This window comes from Mobula hypostoma, chromosome 2 (genome assembly GCF_963921235.1).
Source record: "Mobula hypostoma chromosome 2, sMobHyp1.1, whole genome shotgun sequence".
NCBI lineage: Eukaryota > Metazoa > Chordata > Chondrichthyes > Myliobatiformes > Myliobatidae > Mobula > Mobula hypostoma.
The window spans coordinates 95,463,698-95,478,660 of record NC_086098.1 but is presented as its reverse complement, the minus strand read 5'-3'; the positions used below and the strand labels follow the sequence as shown (position 1 = coordinate 95,478,660).

General features: G+C 40.4%; 1 protein-coding gene across 12 annotated transcripts in view; it reads right to left on the bottom strand.

Moving 5' to 3' along the window:
• Positions 1-14,963, bottom strand: part of adgrb3 (adhesion G protein-coupled receptor B3) — an 835,097-nt gene that overhangs the window by 230,740 nt on the left and 589,394 nt on the right. The window lies entirely within an intron of this gene.

Sequence of the window (14,963 nt, the reverse complement as noted above, 5' to 3'; positions counted from 1 at the left end):
GAACAGTATGCAAGATAAGGGTTTTGTTGTATCTTGATACATGTGTTAATAATAAACCAATAATAATACCAATACTGTATTAAAGTAATAAATAATTATAAATATTATCTTCACAAAAAACAAAAATTTCAAGATTTACCAATAACATTGTGGATAGATATCTCCCTGCCATTCTATCAGTGAACCCATCATGAATGCCATTCTAACAGTGCCTGAAGTAGGTCATATAACATCACATCTGGTCCCAGATTTTAAAAAGCACAAAGCTATGTTCATAGGTTGATCTAGGGGCATTCGAAGTTCAACCAGTATCCCATCTGCCTTCTCAAGTGCAAGCTGAACAGTTGTCCTAGCTAATATTTATTTCTCAGTCACTGTAGTTAAATCAGGTTAGCTGGTCATGGTTAATTTGCTCTCTGTGAACAATTGGCCTGCATTGCCAGAGTGAGTATATTCCAAAAAGATCATTTCATTGACTGAAGTACATTTTGGGACATTTACAAGTCTTGTTTCTTTTCTTAATTCAGTTGCATGTTTTGAAAAAAGAGATAAGAATTGGCACCAAATCTAGCCAAATCTCAGAGACACTGACCAGCAGTGTCCTGAGAGGAAATCAAGGTGAGGGACTCCTCCCATCTGTTAGTACGGATTTAGAAAATTGGCACATTAATTGAAGTTCTAAGAACTTATCTGTGCAGTTAATTTATGTTGAAACTGGCAATATCTTTATAGAGAGGTGACAGCCCATTGTGTTTCTCATTCAGTTCTGGTGTTTAGAATGGGAATGGAACATTGGAGTTCTTTACAGGAGGGCCAGGGAATTCAGTGGGTCCACAAAATATCAATATTTCAGTTGAGAGCATTCTGACTGGCTGCATCACTGCCTGGTACTGCCTGGTACTTTCCTTAATCGCAGGACTCTGCAGAGAGTGGTGCGGACAGCCCAGCGCATCTCTAGATGTGAACTTCCCACTATTCAAGACATTTACAAAGACAGGAGTGTAAAAAGGGCCCGAAGGATCATTGGAGACCTGAGTCACCCAACTACAAACTGTTCCAGCTGCTATCATCCGGGAAATGGTACCGCAGCATAAAAGCCAGGACCAATAGGCTCTGGGGCAGCTTCTTCCACCAGGCCATCAGACTCCTTAATTCATGCTGATGCTACTGTATTTCTACGTTATATTGACTATCGGATTATAAATTACTATGATTGCCCATTGCACATTTAAGTGGAGACGTAATGTAAAGATTTTTACTCCTCTTGTATTTGAAGGATGTAAGTAATAAACTCAATCCAATTCAATTCAAATATCAGAGAATAAGAAGCATGCGGATCTTCCATCTATAAATATGTAACTTCACATTTTGTAGTAGAAAACATAATTTATTCTGCTTGAAACCCATCATGATCTGAAAAACCTCTAACAAATCACTTGTTCCTCTGCTGCAAGGAAAATTTCTCTGGTTTCTTTGATTTTTTGGCACCATTCTAATCAGTATCTCTTACAGTTTCTTTAGGGCCTTGGCATCTTTTCTAAACTTAGGTGCCCAAAGCTGAACACGGAGATTATTTGTCAAATGTACATTGAAGCAGATAGTGAAATGCATAATTTTGTCAATTGAAATCAGTGAGGATAGTGCTGGGCAGTCCGCAAGTGTTACCACACTTCTGCTATCAACAGAGCATGCCCTCAACTCACTATCACTAACCTGTGTGTCTTCGGAATGTGGGAGGAAACCAGAGCACCCAGAGAAACCCACGCATCATGGCGAGAACATACAACGAGCCAAACAAGCAGCAGCGGGAATTGAGCCCCGATCAGTATTTGCAGGCACTGAAAGCAATGCGCTAACTGCTACTCTACTGTACCGCCACAACACTCTAGTCCCAGGTACAATGCTAATATATTTGATTTTTTGCTCTATTTATTTACTAATAAAGCAAGAACCTCAGGTGCAATTTCAAATTAACAAACTTATTAACCTGCTTTCTGAAGGCTGCTTTCTGCACAGCCTCAGGGCTTCCTGTTGCAACACCCCATTTAAAATCATTTGTATTACTTTTCATCACTCTTCCTTCCAAAATGAAAAACTTCACACTTTGCATTTCTCTTGGCATGTCCTCGTGCTATGAGTTATTAACCTCCTTATTGTTTATTACATTTGAGTTTTGTATCATCTGCTAAGTTTGAAATATGTGTTGAATGAAATGTCCCTGTCAAGATAACAAAAAAGAGCAGTGGTCTCAATATTGACCCTGGGGAATGCGGCTGTACCGCTCTCTCGCCAGTCTTCACTACTACTGTCTGCTTTCTGTTCCTTTGCTAGTTTTGGATCCACTGCCTCTTTAATCACATGGATTTCCATGTTGTTGTCATATTTCTTTACGGCATTATTGTCTTTGGGAGCTTATATATAAACATTCAATTATTGTATCTGTATTGTTTTAATTTTATTTACATTTTGTAACACAACACGGTAAAGGCCTTTCCGGCCCAAAGAGCCCACGTCACCCAATCACTCCCTCGTGACCAATTAACCTATTAATCCATACATCTTTGGAACATGCGAAGAAATTGGTTGCATCTGGAGGAAAACCATGTGGTCACAGGGAGAATTTACATACTCTTTACATTCTTACAGAAAGTGGTGGGAATTAAACCTGGAGGGAATTGAGCTATAAAGCATTACACTAACTACAAAGCTACTGTGCAGCCCCAATATTGTGTCTATTTGCCTGTGTAAATTGTGAAACCATACTGCATGCTGCAGAACCAAACTATATATACCTAGAAAGGTGATATAGGGTAAAATTCAAGAGTGTTAATACACAATTAATGCTAAAATTGCAGCGAACAGCCTAGTCACTATGCAAGTGTCACATCTATTTGGCTCAGTGATGTTATAATTACCATTTTTTCCCCTTTCTTTTAAGTGCATGAGCATTTATTTTTAATCACTATCTTGAGTTGATATATAAAGAAGGCAGATGTGATTCATGGACAAATAGCGTAGGAAGAAAATCTTAAGTCAATCGTATGGTAAATGCGGCCACATTATAATGCTATCACTGTTAATGATGGGTGAATCAGTTCTGAGTTACAAGTTGTCACAGAAATATGAAAACTGAGTGATTTTTTTTAAGCTAATAGCTGCCAAACCAGAGATTGTCTGCCATACGGTGGGATAAATTACAGCAACAGTTTATTTACCACTAGTATATCTTCTCTACACTCTATTTTGTGCACATTAAAATGAAGGATGATATTGTTGGACTAATACAAGATTTCCCTCTTTTCTGCTCACCACGTTATGTACTTTTCACCAGCCACAAGTTATGAGTAGAAGTTCCTCTGCCCTGTCTCAAGCACATCTCTCTGTCCCTCTGAAAGATATTACAGATGAACAGTATAGAAAACAGAGCAGAGCAAAAGAAAAGGGACAGAAAAGCCATCTTCAATAAGTAGTGATACCTCAAGAAGGCAGCATCCTCACCATACTAAGACATGCCGTCTTCTTGTTGATATCATCAAGGAGGAGGTACAAGGGGCTGAAAACACACACTGAATGCTTTAGAAACAAGAGAAAATCTGCAGACGTTGGAAATCCGAGCAACACACACAAAATGTTGGGAGAAAGTCGGCAGGCCAGGCAGCATCTAGGAAACTAGAACAGTTGACATTTCGGGCCAAAACATTGACTGTACTCTTTTCCTAAATGCTGCCTGGCCTGCTGAGTTCCTCCAGCATTTTGTGTGTGTTGCTCAATCCTTTAGGCACAACTTCTGCCCTTCCGCCATCAGACTTCTGAATGAACCATGAACCCATGAACACTTTTTGCTCTTTTTTTGCACTACTTAATTATTTTTTTTATAATCCTTATTATAGCATATAGTAATTTATTATGTATCGCACTGTACTGCTGCAGGCAAATGTCAGGCATCATAAACCTGATTCTGATTCTGAAATAACACAAAATTATCCACAGAAAATTTTGATGACAGAGGGAATTGAATTAGCAAAGTAATATTTATAGGAGGAAAATAAAAGATGAAAGACTGAAAACCTTGTAAACAATTGTACCTTTTTGAATGTAATTATTGTTTTTATGTAAAATAAGTTGCAATCAATTTGCTCCCAGTAATCTCTCAATGGTTGATTGGGTCCAAGATGGTGCTGGTGAACCACGGTGACATATTGTGGGCTGCTTACAAAACTTCTAAATATACCTTTTCTTAATTACACTCACTTCAATCTAAAGCCTATAATTTCCCTTTAAGCAACATACTTTTGGACCATCTTAATTAACTAGCCATTTCACAATCTTCTGAAGGACTTAACTCTCGAGCATGCAGGTATGACAACTTTAAGTAGCTGAAGGTACATTATTATTGACAGAAGAGAAGGAGGAGGAGAAGACAGATATATATTCCAAAGAAGAAGAAATTTTCAAAGGGAAGAAGGACACTACCGTGGCTGACAAGTGAAATCACAGCCAAAGTAAACGCAAAAGAGAGGGCATATAAGGAAGCCAGAGCTAGTGGGAAGATAGAGGATTAGAAATCTTTTAAAAACTTGCAGAAGGAAATTAAGAGGGCCATTTGGAAAGAAAAGATGAATTATGAAAGGAAGCTGGCAACTAATATCAAAGAAGATACCAAAAGTTTTTTTTAAGTATATAAACGGTAGAAGAGTGTCGAGCGTAGATATAGGACCAATACAAAATGACGCAGGAGATATTGTAATGAGAGATGCAGAGATGGCAGAGGAACTGAATGCGTATTCTGCATCAGTCTTCACAGTGGAAGACATCTGTAGTATACTGGACATTCAAGAGTGTCAGGGAAGTGAAGTTCGTGTAGGGAAAATTACGACTGAGGAGGAGCACAGGAAGCTTAATGGTCTGAGGGTCGATAAATCTCCTGGACCTGATGGAATGCACCCTCAGGTTCTGAAGGAAGTAGCTGGAGAGATTGCGGAGGCATTAATGACAATCTTTCAAGAATCGATAGATTCTGGCATTGTACTGGATGACTGGAAAATTGGAAATGTTACTCCGATATTTAAGAAGGGTGGGAGGCAGCAGAAAGGAAACTATAGACCTGCTAGCCTGACATCAGTGGTTGGGAAGTTGTTGGAATCGATTGCTAGGGATAAAGGGATCCTATTCTGGCTGGCTGCTGGTTACCAGTGGAGTTCCACAGGGTCGGTGTTGGGACTGCTGCTTTTTATGATGTATGTCAATGACTTGGACTGCGGTATTAATGGATTTGTGGCTAAATTTGCTGATGATACAAAGATAGGTGGAGGAGTGGGTAGTGTTGAGGAAAAAGAGAGCCTGCAGAGAGAATTAAATAGTTTAGTGAAATGGGGAAAGAAGTGGCAAATGAAATACAATGTTGGAGAGTGCATGGTCATGCACTTTGGTGGAAGAAATAAATGGGCAGACTATTATTTAGATGGGGAGAGAATTCAAAATGCAGAGATGCAAAGGGACTTGGGAGTCCTTGTGCAGGATACCCGAAAGGTTAAGCTTCAGGTTGAGTTGGTTGTGAAGAAGGCGAATGCAATGTTGGCATTCACTTCTAGAGGTATAGAATATAAGAACAGGGGTATGATGTTGAGGCTCTATAAGGCACTGGTGAGACCACACACTTGGAGTATTGTGTGCAGTTTGGAGCTCCTTGTTTAGAAAGGATATACTGATATTGGAGAGGGTTCAGAGAAGATTCAGAGGAATGATTCCAGGAATAAAAAGGTTACCGTGTGAGGAATGTCTGGCAGCTCTTGGGCTGTATTCCCTGGAGTTCAGGAGAATGAGGGGATCTCATAGAAACATTCCGAATGTTAAAAGGCCTGAATAGATCAGATATGTCAGTTATTTCCCATGGTAGGGGATTCTAGGACAAGAGGGCACGACATCAGGATTGAAGGATGTCCATTTAGAACTGAGATGTGGAGAAATTACTTCAGTCATAGGGTGGTAAATCTGTGGAATTTGTTGCCACGAGCGGCTGTGGAGGCTAAGTCATTGGGTGTATTTCAGGCACAGATAAGATAGGTTCTTGATTAGCCAGGCATCAAAGGGTATGGGGTGAAGGCAAGGGAGTGGGGATGACTGGAAGAATTGGATCAGCCCATCATTGAATGGTGAAGCAGACTCAATGGACTGAATGGCCTACTTCTGCTCCTATATTTTATGGTCTTAAGACAATGACAAGCAACAAGAGCTGCTCCATCCAACATCTTGCTTACAAATGTACAGTCACTGGAAAACTAGCTTGAGGACCTTAGGACAAGATTGTTGGGTCAAAGACAAATGAGGTATTACTATGTTCTGGGTTTCATGGAGACTTGACTCACTCTGAGTATGCTTGATTCAGCGATCAGACCCAAGGGCTTCTTGATACATAAGATGGACTGCACTGCTGATTTGGAAAAGGCAAATAGTGGGGGTCTGTGGCTCATGATAAATTCTCAGTCGTGCTTAGATGCATTGGTCTTGGTCTTGTTGCACTCGATCCTCTACTTAGAACTTCCAATGATTAAGTGCCAACCATTCGACATACCAAGAGAGTTCTTCTCCATGCTCTTGACTGCAGTTTATATACCACCAAAAGTTGACGTTGACCAGGCACTCAAGGTATTGAATGCTGCCATCACCAAAGAAGAAAATTCAAACCCCAATGCATTTCAAAATATTGTCGGGGACTACAATCGGGCTTGTTTGAAGAAATCTCTGCCCAATTATCCTCAGCATATAACTTGCAGAGGCAGGGGACCTTACATACTAGACCACAGCTATACTATGATAAGGAATGCCTACACTTACACGCCCAGACTAGATTTCAGGAAATCTGATCACTTGGCTGGTTTTCTCCTGCATGCATTGAGGCAGACACTAAAGAGAAAGGCTTCAGAGATAAGGAGAACAAGAAGTGGCCGCGGGAGGCAGAAGAGCGGCTTGTAATTGCTTTCAGTATGTGGACTGGGCCACGTTCAAGAAATCATCAGAGGATCTGAATGAATACACCATGGTTGTCATGGACTTTATTCAAACAGTCGTGGATGGATGAGCCCACAAAATCATTCAGAGGCTTTCCCAACCAGAAGCTCTGGACGAACCATGAGATCCACAATCTGCTGAGGGCCATTCATGTCAGGAAAGATACAAGAGGCCCAGGTATGATCTCACGTGCCAAGTGGCAATTCTGGACCAAACTTGAGTCATTTGGGATACTCGACAGTTGTGCTATTATCTATTACATAGCGAAACCAAACCACATAGGTGACAACAAAGCCACACTCCCAGATGAGCTTAATATCTTCTATGCTCGCTTTACCATTAAAACATGGAAGAATCCCACAAACTCTCACTGTCTCTAATGATCTTGTGATTTCAGTCTCTGAGGATGACATGGGGGTATCCTTCAGGAGGGTGGACCATGGAAAGCATCCAGTCCAGTTGGGATACTTGGCTGAGTACTAACGACCTGTGCTGATCAAATGGCTGGAGTGTTCACCAATATCTTTAACCTCTTGCTTCAGCAGTCTGAGGTACCCACCTGCTTCAAGCAGTCTTCAGTTATACCAGTGCCTAAGAAGAACATGATAACCTGCCTCAGTGACTGCCATCTAGAAGCACTTACATCCACTGTGATGAAGTTTTCTGAGAGGTTCTCTTGCCTGACTTGGATCTGCTCCAAATTGCCAAATGGCACAACAGTTCCACAGCAGATGTCATCTCCCTGGCTCTTCACTCAACGTGGATCATCTGGACAGTGAAGATACTACATCAGAATGCTCTTTAATGACTACAGTTTGTCATTCAGCACTTATCATCCCCTCAAAACTAACCAATAGGCTTGAAGACCTTGGCCTCAATACATCCATACACAAATAGATCTTCAATTTCCTCAGCTGCAGATCCCAGGCAGTTCTGATTGGGAATAATATCTCCTCCACAATCTCCATCAACACAGGTGCCCCCTGCTCTACTTGCTGTATACTCGTGACTGTGAGGTTAAGCACATTTTCAGTGCTATATTTAAATTTGCTCATGACACCACTGCTGTTGGACGAATCAAAGGTGGTGACAAATCAGCATATAGGAGGAAGACTGAAAATCTGGCTGAGTGGTGCCATAACAACAACCTCTCACACAGTGTCAGCAAGACCAAGGAGCTGATGATTGACTTCAGGAGGAGGAAACCGTAGGTCCATGAGCCAGTCCTCATCAGGATATCAGAGAAAGAGAGGATCAGCAACTTTAATTTCCTCTGTGTTATCATTTTAGAGGATCTGTCCTGGGCCCAGCACGTAAGTGCAATTAAGAAGAAAGTGTGACAGTGCCCTTACTTCCTTAGAAGTTTGCGAATATTCAGCATGACTTCTAAAACTTTCATAGATTCCTATAGATGTGTGATGGAAAGTTTGTTGACTGGTTGCATCACAGGCTGGCAATGGAACATTCTACAAAATATAGGGCATATGGCCCAGTCCATCACGGGTAAAGCCCTCCCTATCACTGAAAATATCTACATGGGGCACTATCACAGCAAAGCAGCATTATCATTAAGACCCAGGCCATGCTCTCTTCTTGTTGCTGCCATCTACAAAGACCCTCAGGACCCACGCCACCAGGTTCAGAACAGCTATTACTCTTCAGCCATCATGCTCTTGAACCAGAGGGGAAAACTTCATTCAACTTCATTTGCTCCGTCACTGAACTGTTTCCATAATCTATGGACTCACTTTCAAGGACTCTTCATCTTATGATAGTATTTGGTGACATAGATGTTCTTTGATTATGTAAGTTCACTAAATAGATCCTTCAACATCAATTGAATATTAATGAAATATTCAAAGAGGCTCCAAAATATTTCTAGGAGAAATGCTGGCTCCTGTTTACAGACTGTTTGAAAGTTGAATTGATTGGGCCCAGGAGAGCCAAAAGGCCAGCACTGATTTTCAATGTATCAGTCACTCCTTTCACCAATGGATAACTGCCCTGTAAGCTCAGGAAAGTTACAGGCCACCAGAGTTAAAGTGTTAATAGAGGACTGACAGGTGAAAGGGTGATAATGACAATGTATAACTTATTAGTTAGGACATTATTAGCTTGCAGTGTATAGTTCCGGTCACCCTGTACCCTAGAATGAATATGAATTGTGTACAGGCAAGTTCACCAAAATTATACCCAGAATGGGAAAGTTTATATATCAGGAGGATCTTGCCATACTGTAACAAAATGACAATAAATATGCTTAATCAGTTATCGTTGTGGATATGAAGTATGCTGCATCAGCTTTCAATTAGCTGGCTTTCGGAAATTTTTTAGCAGAAGATTCTAAAGAGAAAATACAGCAGCTCAGGTTGGTTGAAGGATGTGAACAAAAGAGTTTGGCAAGTAGATATGCTTTGGATTGAAAAGAATTGGATATCATGTACCCCTTTGACTCAAATATAGATATGTTTCCATGTTACTATTTGCAGCTCAGATTGCACTGCATAGGTTGATAATTAACTAATAATCCAGACTGAAATGCAATCTGTTTCTCGGCAGCTCATTATCTGTATCTATTTAGTCTATTTGCTGAATGCACTCAATAATATCCTATCAATGTGCTGAGTTAATTTACTGTCTAAGGAAAGTCTGTCACTGATCTGCAACATGCTACGTTGTTTTGTAGTTGTTGTTTAGTTTTAAACACAGCTCACAGCAAATACACCTGGTTGTCTATATATCTACCTTGTTCAATGTACTGTTTTCTCCAGCTCTGGCTGAAATACAGTTTATAATTGTAGACCTTTGAATTTCTCCAGTACCTGCTATCCAACTAGGTTTAACTTCGCTGCTCCCTAAATTCCCATCATCATACCACAAACATAAATTAAATCCCCGTGGAGTTTATAACCATTCCAATACCCCCACCCACTGTGGTGCTTCATCAGCTGGCATTGTGCTCTATTTGATTCCAGATTATATCCCCTTGCTACTAAAAAATGCCATGATAATTAGAGCCCTGAGCTATATTGATGTTCTTCCTAGGAGAGCAGACAGCTAATACACAGGCAGGCAGTTCTATTTTGGGCTTTACCTTTTTAGGCTGACCTTGGTCTACAGGAAGCAGGTCACCCATCCACCAATATGTCTGTGATGTTCTCAGTGCACCCTCAGGGTATTATTAAAACTATTATCTCAATGAGGCGTGCAAAGTTTTTTGGAAGGTAGATACCGGGAAGCTGGGTGTTTCGCAAAAGAAATGAGTTGTTTTGGATTGAGAAGAACAGAAATGCATTCACACAGAGAGTTGCCAGATTTTGAAATTCCGAGAGGGATATGGATGTTCATTTTTATCAGGTGAAATTGTGATTTACTTCATCCAATTTAGTATACTGCAATTTGTAGCTCACGCTATGGTTTCTCCTTCAGAGGAGACTGAGTAGTCTGTTTTGTTCATTCAGTGCACGTGACCTTGAGCTTCAGAAAATCTGTCTCACTCTGCTCTGACCTTTCTGCCCTTGAACTTCTTCACCGTTCTGAAGAAGCTTAAAGGCAACCTCACTTTGATATTTGATGCTCTTCAACCACTTCACATCAAGTTCAACAATTTTCGATCAAGGTCACTGCTTCCATTTTTTAGGGCTGCAGTCGTTAGAAATGATTCTGCTTTCGTAATCCTCACCTCCAAGACCCATCTTCTGTTTCATCAATTATGTCATTACCATGTGTTTTTATATTGTGATATCAGTTACAGAGCACAGAAAAGAACAGAACTGGAACAGACCCCTCAGCCTATGCACTGGACAAGATGCCAAATTAAACTCAATCTCCCTGCTGGCACCTGATCCATATCCCTGCATATTCATGTGTCTGCCTAAAAGCCTCTTAAATACACTTTCGTACTTGCTTTCACCACTACCCTTGTTCTAGGCACCTACCTACCATTCTTTGTTTAAAAATAAACTTGTCCTTTAAACTTTTCCCGTCACCCTAAATGTATGCCATCAAAAATTTGGCAATTCTACCTTGAGAAAGATTTTGATTACCTACCCTATCTATGCCTCTTATAGGACTACAATGTCTCTCCTCAGCTTTTGATGCTCCAGAGAAATTGACCTAAGTTCCTTCCTCTCCTCCATCTTTCACTGACTCTGAAACTGCTTGTAACTTGCCTGAATCACTGACGTCTTGAGGTTCTGCTGAAACGTTAGCACTCTGATATCAGTTTTCATGTCACCCTACTGTTTTCATCATTTTCAGTTTTTATTAATGGATGACTACAATCAAGGCAGAGATTATGTTCATAAATTGCAAAATCAGTCATCAGAACTGGGGATCAGTTAGAAGATCTACACCAATTTCCAATTTCAAGCAGGCTTGAGAGCCTGTTTCTGCTCCAACTTCTTATATTTTTATCAATGGATTGACTTTTGAGTAACATTTCAGTGTGCATTTATTTACCCTTTGGAAAGATTAAAAACGTGTTGTTTTACCTGGCAACATGTCCTTATAGTTCAATGTTTTCCAAAGACAAATGGAATTCAACTTTAAAACAAAAGAGATACAGCCTCTACATTAGTTGAGCAAACTCTCTGTAGAGAACTGACTGGATCAAGATAGTCTGAAAAATGTAAAAGAATCTCCCAGTGCACAGAAATATCCTGGCCTCTCCATCACTGAGCTAATGACGGGGCATTGATTGATTTCTTAGCGGTGAGAGGCACTGTGATAAATAGGTCACAAGCTGAAGATAAAAGCGTTGGAGTGGCTGTTTCCTAAGTTACAGAAAGAAATTGGGGTATGTTAGGGCGGATGGTAGCAGAGATATGCAATTTCTTGTGTTAGGAAATGAAGTCTCAGCAAAAACAGCACCATTGCAGTAAATTCACATTGGAATTAATTACAGTGGTCAAAGGTATGCATACCTGCTGCAATATGCACTTGACATACAAGCCTCTGAACATATGGTTTCTTCCTTTTCCTGAGAACAATTCATCAGAGAAGTTTCCACCATAATTCAAATCCACTCTTGGTGCACCTTCATTTTTTTAACTGATTTTATATTTTTGGTGCATGCCCACAAGCCTGTTCTGCCCAATTACATTCACGTGACTAATTAACCTGCGAAACTGTACTTTTTTGGAATAAGGGATGAAGCCAGAGCACCCAGGGGAAACACATACAGTCATGGGGAGAACATAAAATGCCCTTAAAGACCGCAACGGGAATTGAACCCAGTTTGCTGGCACTGTAATAGCATTACGCTAACTGTTACACCACTGTACCGCCCAAGAGATTTGGCATACTCTTTTACAGGCTTAGTCTACAGATAGACACAGAAGAAGGAATAGACTATTAACTCCCTCAAAGTTATTCTCCCCTGCAGAACTTATTCTCTCTTACAGAAACTGTTCCGGGAGAAAAAATCATTCTCCCCTATCTCACCTGCATTACTTGCCTTTGTTCCATATTACTTCATATTACTTGACTTCTTACTCCATATCACTCCATATCACTTCCATATTACTTGACAAAAAATTCAGGCTCAATTCTTGCATTATTCATTTTAGGGGAAGGGAGTCATTGTGACAGTCTCAAGCTCGGCTGTGAAAGTAGGAGGGTTGGGTATGGTGCGAGCAACTTCATCCTTTAAGAACCCAGTGCTACAAAATCATCAACAGAAGCTCCAAAGACCTCATCACTGGAAGAAGATGAATCTTCGAAGATGGACTTCACCAGTGGAGAACTTGAAAGACTGGCTCAAGATAGAGGACTCTGGAGAGCTGCTGTTGGCAGATTAAAGCCCAATAGGGGCATTGTGCTGAAGTAAGTAAGAGTCATTTTGGTGGTCTCTTTTATCCCAAAAGTATTTTCATTAGTTTGTGTAAATGTTGTAGCATAACCAGATGAAGAGAGCTTTTATTTTAGACCAGTTATTAGATTCACCACATGCTTCCGTATGATCATCCTCCCCCTCAGTTGTAGGAGCTGGCAGAATAAAATCACAGTAAATTTTGACAACAGAAATAAATTATTAAAAACAATAAAAGGATGAGGATATAGCAGCTATAATTCAATATATAAAACTATTATTATTGTTAGACGTATCCAACTCTTCAAGTAGGAGAAACCAATTAATATTTCACAACAGCACTGCTAAACGATGAAATTCAAGATATTCTTAGATAGCACTTTCTACTGGTTACAGAATCTATCTGTCAGGCATTTATTCTTCAGAGACAATGTATAGCTACACTGATTTAAACAAGACACGTTGAGAGTAATATGTTGAGGTAGTGTTTTTAGATTAGAGAAATGTCCCATAAAGTAATAAGTCATAGAGTGTTGTGTTGAAGAAATGGAAGCTAGGGTCGGTGGCTATCAGTTTGATTTATGGTTTTAGAAATACCTTGGAGAATGAGCAGGAGAGAAAGTGGAGGCATGTTGAAGTGGGTGTTGCTAGTGATGGGGTGTGGGGCTTAGGTAAAGAGACATGACAGGCCAAAGTGTTCAGGATGTTTATTACAACTATGGCATACTAAAAATTGACTATGATTTGTGTGTGATTTGTATCTAATCCTTAATGTGCGGCAACTGAAATATTGAAGTAATACCAAATGCTAGAGGAAGATGGTTCATAACAAGGATAGTCTGAGTCATAAATAAGTCTCATTTTTAAGAGTGTGTGGGTATATTGGTGATGCTCTTCTGAATCCAGAGGAGGCTTATAAAATTAAAATTGTGCAAAAAGACCATGAGTTAGGGCAAATCAAAATAAAATCCACCAGCTAACTATCTTGTTGCTCAAACCCATTGTTAGTCAAAACTGACTGAAGAGGATCAGTAGCTTCAGTGTATTGATTGGATCTATAACCAGTTGAAAAACGTTTGTGTTCCAATCAGTTTCAAGACAGGAGCACATAGCTCAGGCTGACACTGTAATCTCTCAAGTAGATTGGACTTAGAGGACGACGGGAGTTTTCCCTACAGGCCTTTCCAACATATATCATTCAAAACTCACCATTCTAACTCATTCGGCCATCATTTTATTAGTACTTGTATGATCGGCAGGACAGGAGTTGGAGATGCAACTCTCAACAGTTGTTCAGTCATAGTATTGCACAGCAGTCCTCACTGTGGAAGACACTAACAGTATGCCAGGCGTTGAAGGATGTGAGGGAAGAGAAATGAGTGCAGTTACTATTACAAGGGAGAAGGTGATCAAAAAGCAGAAAGACCTAAGAGTACATAGGTCACCCGGGCCAGATGAAATGCACTCTAAGATTCTAAAAGGGGTAGCGGTAGAGACTGTGGAGGCATTGGTAATGATCTTTCAAAAATCATTGAACTCTGGCATGGTGGCAGAAGACTGGAAAATCGCAGATGTCACTCCACTCTTTCAGAAAGAAGGAAGGCAGCAGAATGGAAATTATAGACCAGTTAGCCTGACCTCAGTGGTTGGGAGTCAATTGTTAAGGATAACGTTATGGAGTGCTTGGTGACACAAGACAGGTTAGGACAAAGTCATCATGGTTTCCTTAAGGGAAAATCTTGCCTGACGAACCTGCTGGAATTCTTTGAGGAGATTACAAGTAGGATAGATAAAGGAGATGCAGTGGATGTTTTATATTTGGACTTTCAGAAGGCCTTTGACAAAGTGCCACACATGAGGCTGCTTACCAAGTTAGGAACCCATGGTATTACAGGAAAGTTACTGGCATGGTTAGAGCATTGGCTAATTGGTAGGAGGCAGGGAGTGGGAATAGAAGGATCTTTTACTAGTTGGTTGCCGGTGACTAGAGGTGTTCCGCAGCCTTAGGATAAGAGGGGCGTCCATTTAAAATAAGGAATGCGGAAAAAATTTCGTTAGCCAGAGGGCGGTGAATTTGTGGAATTTATTATCACAGGCAGCTGTGCAGGCCATGTCATTCGGTGTATTTAAGGCAGAGCTTGAA